This window comes from Mirounga angustirostris, unplaced genomic scaffold, assembly GCF_029215605.1.
Source record: "Mirounga angustirostris isolate CCGP_5_RB_7025 unplaced genomic scaffold, mMirAng1.0.hap1 SCAF_6, whole genome shotgun sequence".
Lineage (NCBI taxonomy): Eukaryota > Metazoa > Chordata > Mammalia > Carnivora > Phocidae > Mirounga > Mirounga angustirostris.
The window spans coordinates 113,756,768-113,763,061 of record NW_026991714.1 but is presented as its reverse complement, the minus strand read 5'-3'; positions in this window follow the sequence as shown (position 1 = coordinate 113,763,061).

Sequence of the window (6,294 nt, the reverse complement as noted above, 5' to 3'; positions counted from 1 at the left end):
AGCACTCTCGCCCCCGTCTCCACCTCCCTGTGCACTTAGCTGTCCAACAGCCCCAGTCGTTGCCGGTCCTCTGCTCAGGTTGACTGGCTGCTGTCCAGTGTCGCGTGGATGCGGGAAGGATGTGCATGTGGGCACACGGCTGCTGTGAGGCCCAGCACCGGGTGTGGGAGCAGGGTGGAGGGTGTGACCATGGGCTGAGCAGGTGCTTCCAACGTTGTCTGCCACATGCTGGGCAGCCTGATCCAACTGTCCCTCCGTGAGTGGCGCCCTCGTTGCCCTACATCCTTTCTCCCACTTTCTTTGTCTTCCTGATGCCCCAAGAAGCTGAGCCATGTGAGCAAGTAAGAGCCCCTCGGGGTCCGCTCTCACCTGCCCCCGGCTCCTGCCCCTTCTCTTAGGGTCCCACGCCTTCCTGCTGCCTCTGACCTACAGCCTGGGCCTGTGCCAGCTGGGGGAGGGAGGCTGGGCTTACGCAGTGTGGGGAGACGGAGAAGTCTGGTCCCTCACGTGCAGTCTGAGCTCAGTTAGCCGCAGACGGGACGTGCAGTGCGTCTCCATCCAGCGGTACTGTGTTTGCACGGGCTGCATAACAAGGTGCCAGAGACTCGGCGGCTTAAACAGCAGAAATTCATTTTCTTACAATTCTGGAGGCTAGAAGTCCAAGATCAAGGTGTCTGCAGGTCTCATTCTTGCTGGGGCCTCTCTCCTTGCTTGGTAAACAGCCATCTCCTCCTGCGCCTTCACAGGCTTCTACTTTGTGTGTGTCCGTGTCCTCATCCCCTGTTTAAGGACACCAGTCATATTGGAACAGGGCCCACCCTAGTGACCTCATTTAATTTTATTATCTCTTTAAAGACCCCATCTCCATATAGTCACATTCTGAGGTACTAGGGGATTAGGGCATCCACAGATTAATTTGGTGAGGACACAATTCAGCCCATAACAGCCATTTACCAACTGATATTGTCAGGAGTCCCTTTTCAAGGGGTGGGTTCTGGGGGACACGGGGGATCCTGTGAAAAGATCCGTGGTTAAGGACAAGCTGGGTGACCACAGGCAGGTCACTCTCCCCTCTGTAGAGACGACAGCTATGTGGAGATTGAGCGTGATGATGTGCGTGGTGCCCTGCACTCACCCACCCAGTGAGGGCTCCCACGTGGCAGGTCCTGCGTGACAGCTCCCTGGGAATTTGAGGCAATGCTGGGTCGGGACCCAATTACTTAGGTCAGACAGCAAGATCGGGAAGGGACCCTGGGGACTCACCATCTCCTTTGACAAATGAAGAGCTGAAGAAGAGCGTGTTGGTGCCTCGACATTCTGGGGGCCCCTGCCCATGTTCATGACCCTTATGGCAATTCTGGGGCTCCAACGACATACAGAATGCCCAGTGTTGCAGCCTGTGAGCCCAAAGGTCACCTGGGATTCTCAAGTCCAAAAATGCAATTTCTTGTAACTAGAAATCCTGAATTTCATTTTTTTCTTTCCCGCTACCCATGGGCGGTGGACATCCCTGGGAAGCAAACTCTGGCTCAGGAAGCAGATGGCTGGCAGTGAGAGGTGCTGGCCACACAGACAGGAGGCCATAAAGGGGAAGAAGGTTAGGGACAGGGGCCCTGCTTTCAGTGGGCCAGGGCCAGGAGCACCCTCCAAGATGGGCTGGGGCTCAATCAGCGCAAGTCCCCTGGGCACAGGAGGCGATGTGCATCTCCTGCAGGGCCCCCCTCCCCAGGGGCCTTCCTGCCTTGTAGCCTCAGGCATTCGGTGCTCAGTTGCCTCATTGAGGATGGGCATGAGGATGACGGGAGGTCAGTGTGATGTGGTAGATTGTTCCAGGAGATGGCGCTCAGAGCTTACATTCGTTTACTAGTCCCATTCAACCGTCAGGGTTAAGAGAGCCGTAGAACAAATACGGAGACTTCTGTGTCACTACTTAGTTAATTGCATGTCCGGTAGGTGTCATTTTCTGTCACACCGTCAATGGTGACACTGTTTTTCTCTTTTCTGGAGACTGCTGATATTTCTTTAAAACCTGGAGAAATGGGAGGGTACTTGGCAGGGGGTGGGGGGGACCCTGCAGTGCCCTAAACCCTCAGCATGCACTTTTCCAGCCCACAGGCCTCCCACATCGCCTCCTGTTCTAAGAGCAGACTCCCAGCTGGGGCGGTTAGGTCTGTGCCAGTGGCCCGCTCCAGCCCCTGTGCCAGAGCCCAGTGGGCCCCAGGGCATGGACCCCGCTCACTGTCAAGGACTCAGGGAAGAACCCTGCCACTCTGCTGTGCCACTCTCTGCCCTCTTCCCCCAACCATCCCTCTCTTTCCCTTTAGCTGTAGACCTCATACTCAGCTGACACAGCCATGCAGCCCAGTGCCTGCTGTCATCCCAGCAAACCTTGACCACCATGGGATGTCCCTTCCAATGTCATGACCTCTTATCCTTGACCTCTCAGCCTCCACCTCCCTGCACTGCAAGCCACCTGCCCACCCCTGACCACACCCTGAGCCTTGTAATCCACTGACCGCACAATTAAGACACCTGCCTCTCACCAACACCATGTACACATCCAGTTTATTGACTTAATACTCCCACCCCGTTGTTTTTTAACCCCATCAGGACCTGCCACCCATAGTCATTCCCATTTTCTTTCCAGCACAGGCCCCAGGGCCCAGCGCCTAGGTCAATCTCACTCCAATATGCTGCTCTTCCTTGGCCCCATTTCTTTGTGTCACACACTCAGGGTAAAACCTCTGAGTCAACTGGATGAAACCAATTGTTTGCCTTTCTTGTGCCTGTCCTGGGCTACTGAACGCCACTGGGGGAAAACATACAGCCCTGCCAGGCTGGTGCCCTCAGAAGTTAATGCCCACCCGTCTCCACTGAAGCCTCAGTGCTTCACAAATTCCAGCTAAAAAATAAGAAAAGCCATTTTCTAACTGCCAGAAATGTAAGAAGAAGAGGAGGAGGAAGAAGAAGAAATCTGAAGTTAAGTCAATTCACAACAGTGAGTGGTGCTTAGGCATTGAACACTTGAGCACAAGACTTATGGCTAAAGAGTCAAGGCCCTCTGACCCAATGAGTTGAGAGGTGAAGTCTCAGCTCCCAGGCACATGGAGAGCTGGATCTGCTCCCTTTTATGTCAGAGCTGCTGAGGGCAATGCTCCCCATAAAACAGGATGAAAATCTTCAGCCCGAGCCCAAGCCAGGGCACAGAGGAGGGCCACGTGCCCCAAGCTCCAGTGGGAGATGAGGGTCCCAAGTCAGCAGTGCGGTGTGCGTGGTGTGGGAAACCTGAGCTGAGAAGCTAGCGTTAAAGTCCATCTGGACCTAACAGAATCTCCAGCTTCCAGCAAAACCAAATATGACCTTGTCCCTCTGGGATGCCTCCCCCAACCAGAGTACTGGGGGGTCTCATGGGAAACATTTCCTGCTAAAGAGGAGCTCAAGGGGGGGAAAGAATCCTAGGTATCTAGCCAAGGAGAGCCAGCAGATAAAAGAAACAAATTCAGGGCCCAGAAAGCAGAGATAATAGAGCAACCTAAAAGGGAAATTAAAATAAGAGTGGGTGAAACGTTCAAACAAAATAAAGAAATAAAAACTATAAGACAAGAACAACTAATTATGAAAATGGTAGAGTTTAAAGACGATCAAAGTTTTAAAATGGCACTAAATTAGAAATCTAATATGACTCGACATAATTGAAGAGAAAAAAATGGACTAAATCGAGAGATAGATCTGCAGATGCCGTCCCTGTTGACTGAGACGGAAACCAGAAGAGGGAAATTAATAAATGAGGAAAGAATGAGAAGCTACAGCCATGGCAGCTCATTCTTTTATCCCCAGTGGTCAAAGGATAAAACAAAAGCACTGGAGCTCAAACACACAAAGGAACAAAACCACATTTGCTGACTCACCAGGCCAGAGAGCAGACACCAGGAGAGAACCCCACTGAGTGGTCTGTTAAGAGGGAGATTCAGCAGACTCTGTAGAAGGTTCTGGAAGGACTGGTGGGGCTGATCAAGGATGGAGAACTAGCGCTCTGGATGGGACAGAATGAGTCCCTGGGTCTGTACACAACTGGTTAAAACAAGCTCCGTGTTCCTGGACCAGGGGTGTCTTCACTCAGGCCTGACTCATCAGGGTGACTCCAAGTCCACGATCAATACTCAAGATGGATACCAGCCATAGGTTAATTTTTTTTTTCCATAGGTTAATTTTTATCCCAATGATGATTTCAAACCTCTGCCTACCTCTGACCTCACTACTTCACCCCATGCTCAGCACCTGCAATCGCCCCCAGACAAAAACAACCTCAGAGCACATGGAAAGAATGCCCTCTCTTTTCTGACATGCCCCCATTCCCAGCCCATTTCCCTTAAATGTCACAACAGAGGGTTTGGGTTTTCCTTCCTAGCTAATGTCAGAGTCTCTGCTTATGCCCTGGCTCCCATTCCCCACCTGCTTCTTATGGAACTGGTGTCCCTGTTCTGTTCTCTCTCTTGCATTTTCACTCCTTCTCTACACCCAAAGAGCCTTTAAACACGTTTAATGCCCTCCTTCCTTAAAAACCCCTTCCTTGGCCCACACACCTTTCCAGAGAAGGCCACCCTCTGCGTGTGTTGCCTTCATACCAGCCCCAAGGCTCCCACGGCGCCCACGCCCACGCGGTACCCTCCCACACCCTCTCTCAGCTGAGTGGAAACACAGCAGCTCCCGTCACCCTTTGTGCCATGAGTGAAATATGCAGCCGGGGATCTTGGTAGCCCACAGGAAGATCATAACATTGCTCAAGAGAAGTCTAGCTCAGCCTGGCTAGGTATGCAGCACCCCCAGGTACTGGGCCAGCTTCTGCCAGCCTTGTGGCTGGGTGTGGTCTTCACACCGTCTGCCCGGGCTGTGGGAAGGACAGGCTACCATGATTTCCCCCATGAGGAGCCCGCACAGAGTATTCAGATAGGCACCCCAGGGGGTGCCTAGCTGTCTGTTCCATCTGACCCCCAGGCCAGGGCTCACTCATCAGGGCTCAGGGAGCAGTGTGGTTTCAGACACCCTTTTCCTGCCGGACTCAGTGACACCACGGGCCATCTCTGGCCAGGTGATCCAGAGATAGGGGTCCCTGCGGATGGGATGGAAGCCCACATCCAGGGCCAGCGAGCTGCCCACATCTACCCAGGAGTGAGGAAAGGCCATTCAGGAGGGGGAAATAAGCACAAGGGCAAAATGTGGGTACAAGTGGGCAGGTGAGAGGCTCCAGAATTGGCATGAGGACAGGGGCCCACGGTATGGGGGACCCAGTGGATGATCCAGGGATGGGGCTGTGGACCCCAGGGACCCTGCAGGGGCAGGTGGGGGTCTTGGGCTTTCGTCTCTGGGGTGGGAGGCGCCCAAGTGATTCCAAAGGGCAGCCAAGGTTCAGAACCACTAACAAGGAGAGGGAAGAACAGAGGGCCTAAGAAGGAGGCCTGGGGGCCAGTTAGGGTGGTAATAATGAGACTAAAATGGATGGCAAAGGGTGTGGGATATCCCAGAAGGGAAGCAAGAGATGGGCTTGGGAAAGAAGGTGAGGTCCTGGCTGCTGGAGAGGTCAGAACAGAGCCTGAGAAGAGAGCACAAGCACTGTTGGGGCCTGGTCTCCTCCAGTGACCTCCTGGGTCACTGTGCACCGTAGACCCTCAGAGGGCCAGGTCTCTTCTGCACCAATCTCTGTGGCCTGTCCTGGTCTCAGGGCCCGGCATGGCTCTCCGGGCTCTGCTCAGGGCCCACCAGGCTAGTCCTATCTAAGGTCATCCTCATAACTAGACTTTGACTACAGCCTCCTGGAGGGTACCTACTTCCCAGACACACTCATGCCATGGTGCGGGCACCTCCCCAACACGCACATGGGCATGGGCAGCTGAAGTCCCAAGACGCCCCACCAATGAGGGCACCTTGCTTCTGACCCAAGGACTGCCAAGGAAGATGGGGAGTCTGGGCCCCCAAAGGCAGGAGTAGGCCCTCGCTCATTCCGCGTGACCAGAGGCAGGCCGAAATCTTCCTCCTCTGACGGCATCCCACGATGCTGTATAGTAGCGATCCCTAGGCCTCTGGCCACTCTGGGTGGTGGCTGTCCTCCCCGCCTCAACCCCAGCCTATGCAGGCCGGCTCAGCTGTCCCCACCCACCCCAGCCCACACTTCCAGAAAGAACAGCCTGGAAACACTGTGTGTGTAGAGCAGAGTATTGGACTCAGGGTCAGGAAACCAGAGGATTTTGCATCAAGGGACAACTCTCGTCTGTTACTCTGGAAGGTCTCCCTGAATAT